Source organism: Primulina huaijiensis, chromosome 11, assembly GCF_012295235.1.
Source record: "Primulina huaijiensis isolate GDHJ02 chromosome 11, ASM1229523v2, whole genome shotgun sequence".
NCBI classification, from domain to species: Eukaryota; Viridiplantae; Streptophyta; class Magnoliopsida; order Lamiales; family Gesneriaceae; genus Primulina; species Primulina huaijiensis.
Genome location: NC_133316.1, coordinates 3,480,374 through 3,498,523, shown reverse-complemented (window position 1 = coordinate 3,498,523; position 18,150 = coordinate 3,480,374). Strand labels below are relative to the sequence as shown.

General features: G+C 35.0%; 1 long non-coding RNA gene across 1 annotated transcript; it reads right to left on the bottom strand.

The window, feature by feature from the left end:
* Nucleotides 1-14,576: 14,576 nt before the first annotated feature.
* Nucleotides 14,577-18,150, bottom strand: LOC140987528 (uncharacterized). Its single transcript, XR_012177148.1, has 3 exons — nt 17,715-18,150; nt 17,263-17,306; nt 14,577-17,156 (listed from the first exon to the last, which is right to left on the bottom strand). It is a non-coding gene; the product is annotated as an uncharacterized lncRNA (long non-coding RNA).

Below are 18,150 nucleotides of genomic sequence, written 5' to 3'. Positions count from 1 at the left end.
GAGGATCCTACTGCATATGATATACAATATTATACTAATGCAATATTCGCATTAAAAGGATCTAAAGAGGAATTAAAATTTCCTTACTTATTTTCAGAATATCTTAATTGTTGTCCTATAGATAAAGATTTAGAAGGTCTATCACCTATCTGTATAGCTCAAAGCTATTTGATTAAAGATTTACAACCCATATTGGGAAGAAAAACGAAAGACTATTTTGAAACAATTTTAGTTGAAACAGGTTCGGTTGAAATTCAACATATGGATCGCAATCGCGATTTGCCTTTTCTAAAATGATTATTAAGAAAATTATTCCAGCAGCTAATTGGGGATTACCTCTTGGTCAAGCTCGTCAATTGAACACTTTTCAGGCAATGTCGAATATGTTTAATTATCATGATTATATAATGGTTTGAGATACTATTCTTATATACAAGAATTCTCAACGAAAACATTCTTAGTGGATAAAATTCCAACTCGATGATATTCATCAGTTTATACCAACTTGGTTTAAAACCTTCTTTTTTTCATGGGGGAATGCCGTCTATTCTTCGTAGAAATGTTAAAAATATATGGACCAAATTCCAACAAGCCAATTCACAGTTTGATGGATTAACAGCTATGATCCAATTTGCTATCAATTATAATATTCCTTGGACAATCAGATGGGAATATGGGTTACCAGACAAAGCCAAAGAAAAACGGGAAATAAAATTTACTCCCACTATCTTGGTCAGGAAAATTTTAATAAAATGGTGGAGAAAAGAAGACTTTTTGCTGAGGGAAAAATGTATGATTGGCAAGGAGTTATTGCCCTTGGACCCGCCAGAGAAATCATGAGAAATCTAAATAAAGATACGCCTACTCAAGCTACTTTACTTAAAGAATTATTCCAACATTTGGATAAAGGCACTATTACTTCCATGTTTACTGAAGTATTTGGTGAAAAATCTAATTTATCTACTCAAGCATCAGCTTCTTCAAAAGGAAAAGAAAAAATTGAAGAAGATACACCAATGATCATGATCATCTTGATCTGTCATTGGTGTATCTTCTTCAATTTTTTCTTTTTCTTTTGAAGAAGTTGATGCTTGAGTAGATAAATTAGATTTTTCACCAAATACTTCAGTAAACATGGAAGTAATAGTGTCTTTGTCCAAATGTTGGAATAATTCTTTAAGTAATATAGCTTGAGTAGGCGTATCTTTATTTAGATTTCTCATGGTTTCTCTGGCGGGTCCAAGGACAATAACTCCTTGCCGATCATACACTTTTCCCTCAACAAAAAGTCTTCTTTTCCCCATCACTTTATTAAAATTTTTCTAACCAAGATAGTGGGAGTAAATTTTATTTCCAGTTTTTCTTTGGCTTTGTCTTGTAACACATATTCACATCTGATTATCCAAAGAATATTATAATTGATAGCAAATTGGATCATAGCTGTTAATCCATCAAACTGTGAATTGGCTTGTTGGAATTTGGTCCATATATTTTTAACATTTCTAGGAAGAATAGACGACATTATGGAGAATCTCTACCAAATCAGAAAAAGATTCAAGTTCCACCAACATAACAACCTATTACTGAACAGCCGATCAAGGAGTTGGATTTGCATCCATGCAGTGTTCTAATGGTGATCGGGGGCGGTGCCTAGGCGGCATGCGGCCCTCGACCGCCCCGCCTACGCACGAGGCGGCTGTTTTAGACGGCCCAAGCTATACGGCTTTAGGCAAGCGGCGAGCAGGCGGGCCAGGTGAGGATGTCAACATTTTTAAATTGTAGTGAACAAATTTAAAAAATCTAGTTAAAATTAACTAATTTTAAAACTCAAAATCCCTAATTATTTAAATTACACTCCACTTTTATTATTTTTTATTTTTTTTATCTTTTGGTTCTCACTCTTTGTCACTATCAATCACTAAGCCCACCACATAAACTGTTTGCCGCCGCCGCCGCTTGATAGGGTAATAGTAATTAGTGTTTTGGTAAAAATAATTATACTACTTCGTTAGTATAATAATATTAATATGATGATGAATCTTTATTAATTATCTTGTTAGTTTGCATTTATATATTTATTTGCACATAATCTAGATGATATTATATTGTACAAAGCTTTTTTATGTTTAAGCATTATTTAATTACACATCTTACATAAAAAATGATGACTATTTGTGATTATATATGATTATTTGTAAAAAAATTACTTAAAAAATTCAACCCCCTAGGCGGCCGAGGCGGTAGGCGGTCACCTACCGTCTTGCTACCGCCTCTCGTCATTTACAACATTGCATCTAGGTCGTATTCCAAAGTATATGCTCACATTTCAAACCGTTTGGTGGAGATTTGACTAAAATGAAAATTGAAAAGATATCACAAGCAACGTTTAAAGCTATATCTGATTGCTTGAAGACAGTCTTGGGTAAACTAAATCAGTCAACCCATGAAGAGCATAACACAAGAGAAAAAGAAAGGAAAGGGCTGGCGATCCTCTCCATCAAGATTTCATTTTCCCAAATTAGCAAGAGATGAGGTATACACCACCACATATGAAAGAAGAGTCCTTAGGAGGGAAAGTACATCTATATCCACGTGCTCATAGAGTAGAGAGCTCAAAACAACTTGTTAAGTAAGTGTACAACATGACAAACCAACACACATGAATTATCAAGGAGTAGATGAGAGTTTCCCAGTAGATAATCTTGGTTTCGATGCAGGTTTCCAAACTCGGGGGCACATTATTATCATCATCTACTCCCAGTTCAGAACATCCACATAATTGATTCAAAAATGGTGACGAAAACTGTTTAAGAGCTATATGGGCCGACCTTGAGGCAGATAGGCTGCCCAAAATTTCACAAGTCATATCCAGATTAACTCGTATCCTATGGATTATAGGGTTCATGACTTCGTACTATTTTCTGGAGAGGACAACCAGTCCAACATAGAACACAACCATATTTACCATCTAGTGTGAAGAGCTAGATAACTTGCATAACTTCAACAATTTAAGGTTGTAGTTATTCCTAAATTTCCTTACAGGAATTGCATTCGCTTGGTATGTCTCACTTCCCAGAAATTCAGTGATGACTTGACAAGAGATGGAAAGACAATTTCGTACCCAGTTCTACGAAATAGAACTAGAGGTATGTACCACCGATTTATCAAGATTCACTCAAAACAAAAGGTATTATGTGGAGTTGTGTTAAGGTACAATAATTGTCCATGTTGGGTAGAGCTACGAATCATGGCTCTTGGGCTCATATGCTATTTTAAAGATTTGAGTTACACCATTATCACTAGCTTGAAATTTTGGTAAAACGGCAAGCGCTTGGTCCTATAATTGATAATAGAGCCAATGTCATGAGGTCGATTCTCATGGATTACAATAAGTGCAATTATTGGGAGAGAGATTGTTGAAGTGCAATAATTGTCCATGTTTGATAGATTGATAGAACCATGACACTTGGGCTGCTATGCAATTTAAATGATTTGAGTTGCACTATTACAACCAGCTATAACTTTTGATAAAGCGGCAAACACTCGATCCTACAAGTTGTTATTGACAGGTTCAAAAAAATGAAGAATAGGTGCAATGCGTTCTTAACTGAGACCGAATTCGTGAAAATGACACAAAAAGGTCTGAATTTCGAATTAATGAAGAAACTACAAGGTATGGATTTCAAGGATTTCTTTGAGTTGGCTACGAAAGTTGCTGAATATGAAAAATTGTTGAGGGAAGAATCATTAAAAAATAAAACAACAACGGGGTCCTATTATCAAGAAGTGGAGGATGCATTGGCTGGGATCTGATGAAGTGGTTCATATATTGTTCCTTTGCTAAAAAAGAAACTGACAGAACTATAGAAGAATAATATCCCCCAACTTCCCAAAGATATGCAGTACACTTTTGATGTATCGAAGACTGATGATGTTTTTGATTTTCTAGTGAAAGATAAATTTATTTGTCATTGCATGGCTTCGATCTCTTCTATCATCAAGATAGAAATGTTGGATCCCAAAGGGCCAAATGTTTGAGGCTACTGGGGAATATAGTGTTGATCGGTTAATACTAGTTTAGCAGCGATTCTCCAAAAATCTTGGTGGAAATGCGGCCTACAAGCTGAGGAACCAACATTTTCTCGAAAGACCAGTGGATAGGAATCAATGGTTCAGAAGGGAGTCATCTCACCATCAGCCTCGAAGATATTGAGATAAGAGAAACATATATGGAGTTGAATCGTGACATATGGAAGTCAAGAAAAATTATGTTGATCATGATAGACATTGGAATGTAAATGAAAACTGCGATAAGAAAGACTGTTGAGGGTAGAGGAGAAAAGACCGTGTTAGTCCTTCCTGCCAGAAACGAGTTTACTGAATCCTGGAGAGTGGCCTGAAAAAAAGGTTCTTTAGGCCACTCACTAGGACCTAGAAGAGAAGGTTGTTGAGAGTAAAAGCTGCTGCAAAAAAAGGAGAGTCAGCTAAGTTGGAAAATGGACCCTTACTTGATATTCTAGTCATTGAAGATCAAGTTCAGAGTAGGTCCAAGTTTGAAAGGTTAGCTATTGAATGATTTATTAATTGAAGATGATGACCAGAGAAGAAAAACAATCAACTTTGGTGTGAGAAAATTTCACATCTTATTGGATTGTGTCACAAGAGTGCTGATATTACCAGAGAATTTTAAAATGATGGAAGAAGAGAGTGAGAAATTAGTGACAAAAAAACCAGTGCAAAAGGAAGGTCATATAAGAAGACTCTAGTTTAGGAGTGATTATTAATGAATATCTCCCAAAAAGGCACACACAACTGATATTCAAGAGCCTACATCAGCCATGACCAAGCACATAAGGTCTTTGTATATCAAAACTCATGTGAATGAGAAATCAGTGTTTAGGGTGTTAATTGACAATGACTAAGCTATGAATATTTTGCCAGTGAGGATGTTAGGAAGTTTGGGCAAAACTAAACAACGGGGATTTTGGGCCCATCGAAGTTCGTAGCAAGAGTAAGAGAGGGAGTCTGGTGTACATGAAACACCAAGTCCAAGCTTGGTGTTGGAAAGAATCGTCAAGCCTACTGTTATCGTGTCACCTAGGCCAATAATTCAGCCATTGATTGAGGAATTTAATGATTGAGTTCAACCAAAAGGAAAAATAGGTAATTGCAGCCTCTATCTGGAAGGTACATATATAGCAAGTACTGAATGAGCTAAAAAGGAAGAAGTATGGGACACTCATGTAACTGATGTTGTCCAAGATGAAAAATCTGAAGAAGATGAACTCAAAGTTGATGATTTGCTGATGACGCCATCTCAAATGAAAGATGGACCAACATGAAGTATAAGACCTGTTAGAAAAAATCAATTTCGGAGAACTTTAGAATTCTAAAGTGGTATATGTAAGTAAGTTGCTGAAAGAAGGGATGAAACAAGATTTTGTCAACTTATTGAGGGATTACAAATATTGTTTTGCATCATATTATGATGATAAGACAAGGTTAGACAGTGATTGGTCGAATACAGACTCCCAATCAAAGAATTTTTCAAATAATTTCAATAACCTCTTCATCGCATGTTAAAAGAAGTTGAGTTAAAAGTGAAAAAAAAGTCTGGAAACTGTTAAAGGAAAATTTTATAAAACAATCAGATATACTGAAAGATTTTTGAACATTGTACCAGTCATGAAAAATAATGGCAAGATCAGAATATGCATCGAATTTCGAGATTTGAAATGTGCAACTCCCAAGGATGTCTATGCGATGCCTATAGCTAATATTTGTTTGATTCAATAGCTAGGCATGAGTTGTTATCCTTCATGGATGGATTCTCGGGTTATAATCAGATCCAGATAGCAGAGAAAGATACATCTAAGACAACATTTAGATGTCCAGGAGCTCTTGGTACGTTTGAATGGCTTGTTATGTCATTCGACTCGAAAAATGCGGGTGCCACGTATCAAAGAGCTATGAATTTGATATTTCATGATATGATAGATCATAATGTTGAAGTGTGTATGACAATATCATTATAAAATATAAGCAAGTTGTTGATCACATTGAGTATTTGAGGAAGAGTCTCCCAATGATAAGACAACATGAGTTGAAGATAAATCCATTGAAATGCGTATTTGGTGTGAAAACATGAAACCTCTTGGGATTTCTAGTACAATAGAGGGGAGTTGAAGTGGATAAGAATAAAGCCAATGTTATTATGGAGGCAAATCCACCAAAGAGCAAGAACAAGTTACAATGCTTGGGAAGTAAATTACTAGAGACATTTTATCGCTATCCTTGCAGGGAAATCGAAGGAGTTCTCAAAGTTGTTGAAACTTAAAGATAACAGGGAGTTCAAAAGGGAAGAATCACATTAGAGGGCCTTTGATATGATCGAGGGATATCTATACGATCTTCTTGTTCTTATGTCACGCATGTATGAAATTCCTATTAAATTACATGTTTCTACAACTCATGAATCAATCAGATGTTTGCTAGTTCAAAATAATCAAGAAGGAAATGAGCATGCCATTTATTATTTGCGTAGATTCATTACTCCAGTAGAAATGAATATTTTGTGATTGAGAAGTTATGTTTAAAGTTGTATTATGCATGTACTAAGATAAGAAATTATTTGATTCAACCAAAAGTATTTCTTGTCGCTAATAATGATTTGATTAAGTACATGCTTAATAGACTCATTCTCTCTGGTATAATTTGTAAATGGTCTTTAGCATTGACTGAATTTACATGGATCTGTTATCCTCAAAAGCCAATGAAATGCCAGCTTATCGCTGATTTTTTAGCAGATCACCCTTCAATTGATGAATTTATTAAAGAGCATGTGTGATTTCCAATTTGTGGAGTGGGAGTTCAACAATGAGATCTAAAATTTGACGAAACAAGTGCAGAAACAACAGTCGGAGCTACTATTGTGATCACCTCCTCAAGAGGTGTGAAAAATACTTTGTCTTTTAATTTGGGTTTTACATGCACCAACAATCAAAAGGAGTACAAAGCATTTGTCATTGGACTGAAAATTCTAAAAAAATTTGTGAGAAAAAGAGTTGTTGATTTCAGGGAATTCACAGATGGTACCTAAGCAACTTTCAAGGGATTTCAAATGCACTAATTTATCATTAGCACCAAATTACACAAGCGCGTTCCAACGTTTAGATGATTTTGAAGAAGTGTCATTGGTTCATGTACCAAGTAAAAATATTGTGAGATAGATGAATTAACTTAAATAGCCTCAAGGTTAAAAATGTCTCCAAAAACTTTACACCGGCCAGTCATGATTCAGAAAATGAGTCATCCTTCAATTTAACGAAGAGGGATTCAAGTAGACATACTTAACTTGAATATAAACTTTGCAGGTGATTAGAGATATGACATAAAACTGGTAATAGAACCTTCTGGGATAGATAATCTATGTGGTCTGAAAATGAGAGCTCTTAACTATGTCTTAGTGAAAGGGGATTTGTACATGAAAAGACCTGATGGTTTGCTCTTGAGATGCATAGTTTTTCCAGAAGCATTGTAAATCATGAAGCAAGTTCACAAAGGCGTTTGCAGGGCGCACCAAACTGGAGTGAAGTTGAGATGGTTGATCAGAAGGTATGACAAATATTGGCCATCCATTTTGAAAGATTGCATCAAATATGCAAAATGATGTCAGTCTTGTCAAAAACATAGAAACATCCAAAGAATTCTAGCTGATGAGCTTTATAGCGTGGTCAGACCATGGCCATTCAAGGGTTGGGCAATGGATTTAACAGGAAAATTCTACCCAGCATCATCTAGAGGCCATTCGTTTATTCTTGTGACCATATATTTTTTCATAAACTAGGTATAAATAGTACATTTAAATAAAACGGAACAAGGCGATGTCATTAAATTTGTGAAAGAAAACATCATTAATAAATTTGGGATTTCAGAGTTACTAACCACAAAGAAAGGTACTATCTTTACGAGTTCTAATATGAAAGAATTCGCAAAAGATTATGGAATCAAGTCGATAAACTTTTCCTCATTACCCACGGTCCAATGGGTATGTCGAAGAATCAAACGAAGTTTTGACAAAGATTCTACATAAGATGATAGAAGAGAATCATGGGGATTGGGCAAGGCTATTATTGGAAACGTCGTGAGCATATAGAACATCTAAAAAGATTGACACTGAGTAAGTCGCGATGCAATTTTACAATTGGAAATTATGGCGCCATCAATGTGAGTGGCTAAACAGAACGAACTGTCCCTGAGCATTACAGTGAAGCAAGGATCTACAACAGCATAATCCACAAGAAGAGCTTCGAAGAACTGGAGATCGTGTGGAAAACCATTACTGGCATTTGGAACGAAGGATAGGGATTTGGGCAAATGGTCCCCAAACCGATGTTTTTTTTAAATAATATAAATTAAAAAAATATTATTAAAATATTGTAAATTTGGGAGTCTTATAAAAATAGTACAATCCGGAGAACAATCATCCAGATTCAATTTTTTTTTTAAAAAAATAAATAAAAAAGATTCATGGATCCAAATGAATTCCTAGAGTTATTTTTGCGCAAGGTTGTAAATGACGGGAAGCGGTGGCAGGGCGGTCGGCCGCCTAGGTGATTGAATTTTTTTAAGTAATTTTTTTTTATAGATAATCATATATAATCATGCAATATAATCACAAATAATCATCATTTTTTATGTAAGATTTCTAATTAAATAATGTTTAAGCACGAATAAGCTTCATACAATATAATATCATCTAGATAATGTGCAAATAAATATATAAATGTGTGGGGTGTGCTAGGTTTTGAGATTTAAAATTAGTTGACTTTGACTAGGTTTTTAAAATTTGTTGACTACAACTTAAAAATATTGCTCGCCTCGGCCGCCTCCTCGGCCGCCTCCTCGCCCGCCTCCAGCCGCCTTGACCGCCTGCCCAACACCGTATAGCTTGGGCCGCCTAAAACACCCGCCTCATGCGTAGGTGGTGCGGTCGAGGGCCACCTACCGTTCGACCATGAAAGATCGAGTGTGCTAGTGCCTTCGAAAGCATTTCGAACACTACATTCTCCAATGAGCTGCAATAGCTCGTGTTCTAAGAATATTAACACCGATAAATTAAATCGAGTTTGGTTTAAAATCAAGCGGAAGAAACTCGAAGTAATCCTTCGTGAAGAATACTGTTATTAGAAAACATTATAACTTATGTAAACTGAATAACTGAAAAAAGTAGATTAGTTTTTGCATTCATCAGTTCAGTTATGGTGACAACTGAACTGACGAATACTCTAACTGATCAAAACAATTTGAAAACAGCAGTTAATCACTTATATACACTAGATATGTTTATGCATGTTCGGAGACTTCAACTGCTCCAACGTCACCCCTTCTACCACCACGGGTAGGATTCACTAGAAGACTTTGATTTATACAACACTTTGTACAAACCCACTCAGCTAGGACTTACAGTACTGCCTAAACTGAACTCCTAGCTACGACTGAAGGCAGCACCTTCCAGCCAATACTTCTTTAACATCTATATGTCAAAGACTACATACACAAGTCTAACGTCTTTTTGCAAGACGGTTTTTGAGTGGTTGAGAGTGTTTGTGTGTAAGAACCGAACAAAGATGTTCTCACACACTGAGGGATAAAAGCTTCTATACTAAGCTGATAACACGTTGAAGTGTCCTTCTAGGCTGATTGCTTCTGAAAGCTGATTTGCAATGTGCGTGTCCTTTTTTTTCTCTCTTGTTTGCATTGTTGTTGTTGATATTTATGTCTTTTTTTGAGTTCTCACTGATCTTCTCTTTATATAGGCGGGAAAAATTGACCGTACAGATAGACTCATTTATTGTATCTGTTGCATCTTGAATTCATTTTTTGGACTTTGTGTCTCGATTTTTCGACTGCCCTTGTGAAACGTTTTGTCTTTAATGCTCTGATGCAACGTCCATTACTGTTCTTTGACTGCACAAAGGTTTTGTACCTTCACGCACAGTTGGAATCCATTGAAAGAGTTTGTCTTCATCTACAACTGAAAGATTCTGACTGATGCTTCGGACTGGTCAGCTGAACTGGTCTTCAGTTGGGCTGGTTAAATCAGTTGACTCGTCAGTTGAACTGATTTCACTCTCGTTCAGTTGAATTGATCAGCTGGGTTTCTTCATCAGTTGAACACTCCTTCGGCTGACCAGGCTTCTGAGGTTCTCCTGCTGAACCACTTATCAATTGGACAATCAGTTGGACTGCTCAATTGACGTAACAGTTAGACTGATTCAGTTTGTGCGATCAGTTAGGTGTTCAGTTTGCGATGTAAACAGCTCATGACTGATCCTAGCTTCTGCACACTAAGATAGATTATTAGTAACACAAATTAACAAGTTTTGTTAACATCAATATCAAGATTGCGAACTTGAAAAGTTCCAACAATCTCTCTCTTTTTGATGATCACAAAACTTGAGCAGTTAAGCACAATATATTCAGTTCAAGGGTTAGTACATTCAAACATCGTTAAAAGCTCCCCCTCAAGAACTGAATTAAAGAAGTTTTGAAAAACATTTGGAGATAGAGGATAAGAAAAACTCCCCCTCCAAAACTGAATTGATAAACCTTTAAATTTATTAATAAAACACTTTTCAGTTGACGAAATTTTTTTTTCTCAACAACTGAATTTTAAAACTGAATGAAAAACGATTTTTCAGTTTGAGGGTAAAAAGAAAAACTCCCCCTCAGATACTGAATGAAAACCCGTATTTGAAAGATATTTATCTAGTCATTCTTTCAAAGGTTATAATCATTCAAGCAATGTAGGCAAGAGATCTGGAAATATCCATTCAGTCCCAATGAAACACAGCTGAACAAACATTATGTTTGTTAAATAAATTTCCTTATATTTACATCTGAGTACATACATCAGTTGAAAAGGAAAAATTGCTACAACAATAGCATAATTTAAACATCAGATATCAGTTGATTTATGCGATAGAACTGGATATACCATCAACTGGTTGCTTGACTGCTTGAAGTGCTCCATCGGTTGTGAATATAATTTGCTAGAGAAACGAGTTAGACTGCTTTGAACTCGACCTCTGTGCTTACTCAACTGATCGAGCAGACTCTGACTAGGCCCACGTGGAGTTCAGCTAGTGATTAAATCGACCAACATCCCAACATGGATGAGTTTCGTCTGAAGAACAGCTGACCTGATAGGCTTGCAACTGAAATCTAGTTCAGCGAGCAGTTTAACTGTGCATCTTTGCAGATGATTCTCATTCCGCTGCTGGCTGATCAAAACCCCAAAGCTAAGAGTCTAGTGAAGTGGCTACAACGTTAGTTGTCGAACCAATCCACTCAACTCTTTGTTAAAGAGCAACATATAAATATTTTCAAATAGTTTTGAAAATTGTATGAAATACTTTTAAATAGCTTTTAACACTATTTTAAAGTAACAAATTTTAAAACACAATTTTCTTCAAATGTTCTTCTTAGAACAACCTGCTCTGATATCAATTGAAGGATCGAGTGTGCTAGTGTCTTCGAAAGCATTTCGAATACTATATTCTCCAATGAGCTGCAATAGCTCATGTTCTAAGAATATTAACACCGATGAATTAAATCGAGTTTGGTTTAAAACCAAGCGGAAGAAACTCGAAGTAATCCTTTGTGAAGAAGATTGTTATTAGAAAACATTTTAACTTATGTAAACTAAATAACTGAAAAAGTGTAGATTAGTTTTTGCATTCATCAATTAAGTTATGGTGACAACTGAACTGATGAATATTCTAACTGATCAAAACAATTTGAAAACAACAGTTAATCAATTAAATACACAAGATATATTTATGGATGTTCGGAGACTTCAACTGCTCCTACGTCACATCTTCTACCACCATAGGTAGGATCCACTAGAAGACTTTGATTTATACAACACTTTGTACAAACTCATTCAGCTAGGACTTACACTACTGCCTAAACTGAACTCCAAGCTATGACTAAAGGCAGCACCTTCCAGCCAACACTTCTTAACGTCTATGTGTCAAAGACTATATACACAAGTTTAACATCTTTGTGCAAGACGGTTTTTGAGTGATTGAGAGTGTTTGTGTGTGAGAACATTACAAGGATGTTCTCACACACTGAGGGATAAAAGCTTCTATACTAAGCTGATAACACGTTGAAGTGTCCCTCTGGGCTGATTGCTTCTGAAAGTTGATTTGCAATGTGCGTGCCCTTTCTTGTCTCTCTTGTTTGCGTTGTTGTTGTTGATAAATATGTCTTTTTTTGAGTCCTCACTGATCTTCTCTTTATATAAGCGGGAAAGACTGATCGTACAGAGAGACTCATTTATTGTATCAGTTGCACCTTGAATTCGTTTCTTGGACTTTGTGTCTCGACTTTTCGACTTCCCTTCTGAAACGTTTTGTCTTTGATGCTATGATGCAACGTCCATTATTGTCCTTTTACTGGACAAAGGCTTTGTACCTTCACGCACAGCTGGAATCCATTGAAAGAGTTTGTCTTCATCTACAACTGAAATATTCTGACTGATGCTTCGGACTAGTCAGCTGAACTGGTCTTCAGTTGGGCTGTTGATATCAGTTGCCTCGTCAGTTGAACTGATTTCACTCTCGTTCAATTGAAATGATCAGCTGGGTTTCTTCATTAGTTGAACACTCCTTCGGCTGGCCAGGCTTCTGAGGTTCTCCTGCTGAACCACCTATCAACTGGACAATCAGCTGGACTGCTCAATTGACGTAACAGTTAGACTGATTCAGTTTGTGCGATCAGTTAGGTCTTCAGTTTGTGATGTAAACAGCTCATGACTGATCCTAGCTTCTGCACACTAAGGTAGATTATTAATAACACAAATTAACAAGTTTTGTTAACATCAATATCAAGATTTTGAACTTGAAAAGTTCCAACAGACCGTCACTTAGAACACTGTTTTTTCGCTATAAATATGCATGCATTCTACTTCCGATTATGCAAAATTATTCCTTTCTCCGCTTTAGATTCTTCCGAAGTCTGACGCTGCATTGGTAATATTTTTTGTTACCGAGCATTATTGTATTTTTGAAGTATTTGACAGATATTAATTTTATTTTTATTATTATTGAAATAATTTTGTTTTATAATGACATTTTTTGATAATAATGTTTAACATTGTTATGTAATAATTGTTCGTTGATTTTGTCATTTATTTCATACGAGCGAGTCTTAAAAGGTAAAGTTATTATTTTTGTTGATAATATTTAAATTATTTTTGTAGTTAGTGTTGTTATTATTATGAGAACAACAAAAATTTTTATTTAGAGAGTTGTTAGTCGTACGAGATAAATTTTATTTTTTATTAAATAATTAATTATGAATCATTATTTTGTTTGCAATATGAGATAGACATCGTATAGTTAGAAATTTTATTTTCTCTTGTTTGAATGACTGTAATAATATTTGACTTATATTAAAATATTTTGGATTAACCAATATCAATATATGACTCAATCACCCGTGATTTTCATTCCTACACTATTAGTAAACGAATTATTTGTTGTGTTATGGTACACAAAATAATAAAATGTACTTGTTTAAATTTTTGTTAAAATATTTTTATTGAAATGACTAATTCTTATATTTTTTAACATATCTCAATTTTCTTACTTTTTTGGGAATTTTTTTTTCTTTAAATGAATTGATAAATATTTTTTATATTAAAAAAAATCCTACAAATTGAAGAGATACATATTTTTAATTATAGAAGGTTGTATTGTGAAATATTTAACAAACAAAACTAATTTTAAAATAGCATATTTAGATAAGGTATAAAATCATTTTTTTTAAAAATGACTTTTACTATATTTGTAAATCATAATTNAATATTAGTGTACTTAATACTAATAGAATATTAAAGTATTTTATTACGTTTGTTAAAAAGATTTATAAGTGTTTAGTATGAAATAATGTATAGTTATGCTATAAATTCGGTCAATTTAATATAATCTATAGTATTCTAATTATGTAGAAGGTCTCGCTTGATTTAAACCTACTGTTCCCAAACCTTGCGTTATTATCGACATGACTGTCTCAAAATCGTAATCACTTATGTTCTGCAACACTGGCGATGAATCAACATACAAGTACATGCAATCCAGTGTGGACAAATCAAATATAAATTGGTGATATAGACATGCTCTTAAAATTAACGAGACAACGGGCTATACGAATATTTCGCTGATAATTTGATACATAATTTTGATGGGTCGATCTCCAGCATGCGATGCACATAATTCACCAATTGAAAAAATTTAATAGACCGTGGGATTTTCATGGGTCTAGTCGCGGGGATGCTATATCTCATATTGCAAACAAAATAATGATTCATAATTAATTATTTGTTAAAAAATACTAATTTATCTCGTACAACTAACAACTCTCTAAATAAAAATTTTTATCGTTCTCATAATAATACAAACTCTAAATACAAAAATAATTTAAATATTATCAACAAAAATAATAATGTTACCTTTTAAGACTTGCCATGAAATAAATGACAATCAACGAACATTATTATTAACATTTTTATCAAAAAATAACATTATAAAACAAAATTATTTCAATAATAATAAAAACAAAATTAATACTGATCAAATACTTCAAAAATACAATGATGCTCGATAACAAAAAATATTACTAACGCATCGTCAGACTTCGGAAGAATCTAAAGTGGAGAGAGGAAGAATTTTGTTCAAAGAATTTTGCATAATCGGAAGTAGAATGCGTACATATTTATAGCGCAAAAATAACTCTAAGATTCATTTCACAGATTCTGAATTCGTGACAGTCTATCACTGATTCATTTAAATCCGTGATTTTTTTTTTTTTTAAAAAAATTTGAATCTAGATGATTGTTCTCCGGATTGTACTACTTTTATAAGACTCCCAAATTTACAATATTTTAATAAATAATTTTTTAATTTATATTATTTTTTAAAAAAAAAACTCCGCAAACTGGGAAGGATCATTCAAGATGCATAAGATCTTATAAGGAAATGCATATTGACTACCAAACCTAGATGGTCAACCACATAAAAGATGCATAAATGACAAGTATCTAAGGCCATAATTTCCAAATATGAGAGAAGAGACGAACGAGGCCATATTCGTAAAGAGAGAAGTGGGGTTTTTATAGGGGGGAATTGGATTTATAACTACTATAAACTTATGTTTTTGTTCTATAATCATTACTAGAATGTAAAAAATATTGTATATAAAGTAGGCTCTACAACCACTTTTATAAATCAATGTAATGTGTGAACAGTAACATTCCAGCAGGTGGCCCTTCTGGTTACCTGAAGAGAAATTTTATATGCGGGGATTCGGCCACATGGCCACTTGTGCATACATTTGGTTTGATCTCATTGTTACTGATCAATTGAAAAATCATTGATAAAATAGGTTATATAGCCACTTGTGTAAATTAGTTGTTTTTTTGTACAGTGATTACCCGAGGTGCGCCTCTGGGTCACCTAAAAGGTGTGGGCGTGGCTAGATAACAAAAATAAGGAAAAAACAGAGCATAATGAGAATATTATGCTACGCAACTGCAGTTCTGTAAGTTTTATTTCGTATAAAGTAGGCTTTCTAGCCACTTTTCATATTTTGTTTTTTGTTTCAAGACTTTACTTAAAGTGGGCATTAAAGCCCTTTTGTAAATATTTGTTTTTTATTAATTATGTTTTGTTTTCATGAGGGGAGTTAAAATGCTTTCAACACAAAAATTGTAGTTTATTGTGTTATCTTCGATTTGATATAAAATTCGTAATTTTTGAATAAGAAATGAGGGATATATGATTTTTCTTGCAAAACCGCACAATCTGTCCGAAGAATATTTTTGACAGCAAGCTCTTGAAATCTAATATTTTGTATTTTTAAATTTTGGTATCTATCCGTCCATTTTCTGAAAATTCTTTCAACACAAAAACTGTAGTTTATTGAGAAAATAATCAAGAGTGGGAGCTTTTGAGCCACCCATGGCTTTACTAAAAATGGGTAAAATGAGTAGTCTTAAGAACCAATAGAAACACCTTTCCAGCAACCTACACCCAATATCACATACAAACCTATCTTCATCCCTCATCCAACGTCCAACAACCACAATGTCAAACCAACATTCACCAAAGATCAGTAAGTAAACGTGCATGTGGGCTATGCTAGGGATGGGAAAAAGTGTCTCGAGTAAATGCATCACAGGAGTCCAGGCATAAAGTCAGAATTACCTATGGTGCGAGCTCATCGGTATATATATGAAACTCTAGAAACTCACCAATACGTGCACAACAGTCATCGGGGAGTTTTATGTAAACAAATTGATTATAGCTGTCATAAACAAAACCTTCAAGCGTAATATATCAAGAAATATACAAGCACACAAATAAATAGCTACTTGGGAAGGGAGATGTGACCCAGGTGAAATGGGGCACACAAGTTTAAATTTAAAGAGGACGTGCATTGGCTCATGATGAAGCTGTAATGGGGAGTTCGGGCAAACACATAGTCTGTCAATGCATGCCCGATCTAGAAAAAATTGTTGGAATTGAAACCCGCAAACATATATACAAAAAAGAGCAATTGTATGGTAATTATAATTGATAGAAATGTTGGTGGGAAACCAAATGGACATAATTGAAGTGAAATGCATATACTTGCATGCCGGGAAATGGATCCAAATGAATACAAAATTGAATTATCCATGATCAACAAAGGTGGGCAGAGAGTCCCGGTTTCAATAGAGATTAATCAGGTGCCTCATGCATTAAAAAGAGTGGAGAGTCAAAATCAAAGCAATCTTATTCAAGGAGACTTTTCTCAATGGAGTCCAAGATGGTATTTCCCTGAAGCGGTTTTTGGTAGAATGGATGGATAGAACTTGGGGTAGCTAAAATACTTGTCGAGAATACATCAAAATGATAGAAAAGAGATGCACAAAGGAAAAAACAGACCCATAAATCATGCAAAGAAGAGAGGGCCAATTAATGGCCAGTGGTATACCAGTAGGTTTAGAGATAGGCATGACAACAGGAAGGGTAGCCTGAATCGGTGCAAGTGTGGCAGGAGTAGCGACCTTTATTTCCAAAGGTTGAACCAGAGAAGCCAAAGATCTACAAGTGAATGCGGAAAATTGGGGTAAGGTTGCTCCCCTTGTATAAAAAAAAAAAAAGAAAAGAAAAGAAAAAAAACCATTTAGTACTGGTCGAGAATTTTTACCCAGGATCGACAATAGACGGAGGAGCGGTCACCATTGAGATCGGCTGCAAAACCATGTAATTTGACATCAGAAAAGAGATCTTGAAGTCAAGTGGAACACATGGACAAATCCAAAGCAGTACCTAGTATTAGATAAACTCAAATAAAGGCAAACTAATGGCCTAAGGCCGCAAGATCATATCCTAGGCGTAATTGGATCTTGAATGACCCTAACAGATGAACCTCCTGGGCATGAAAAACGACTCCGATAGACCAAGATCAAGCTAGAAGCATGCATAAGAACAAAGAAGAACATGGGTGGTAACATACATCGTCAAAAGGAAATGAGCACGACGACATCGAAAAACTATTACAAGCACAACAATCGGGTAATTCTATTATCCCAAATAAACTTGAAATTTGTATTTTGGCGGACGGACATTACGAGAGGGAAGAATGGGAAGGAATCAAACCCCAAATAGATAAAGGGCATAATCACCCATTCCAAGTGGAGTCACGACAGTAGGGAAGGGATGTGCACATAGTTAATCCATCAACAAAACACATTAACTTTCGGGTGAAGCAGCGACGATAGGATCAAGCAACCATAATGAAAGAGGCCATAACGGTGGCAGTCGTATGGTGCATGAGTAGAGCCCCAGCAACCGCTCCAAACGAGTTGGTACCGGAAGCAGAGGCGGCGAAGTAGCAGGTAGCGAGGGAGGAGATGCTCGCAATATTCAAACCAGAGAGGCGTGATGAAGAGAAATCTTTCGGTTGGAGGCGCTTCACAGAAGACCGTGACCAAAAAAAAAATATGAAGGAATAATTTTGGGTATCCAATTGAGATTAGTGGTTATACTTATGGGAGAAGAAGAAGAGCAACAGGGAACTTCTATAAAGATGAAT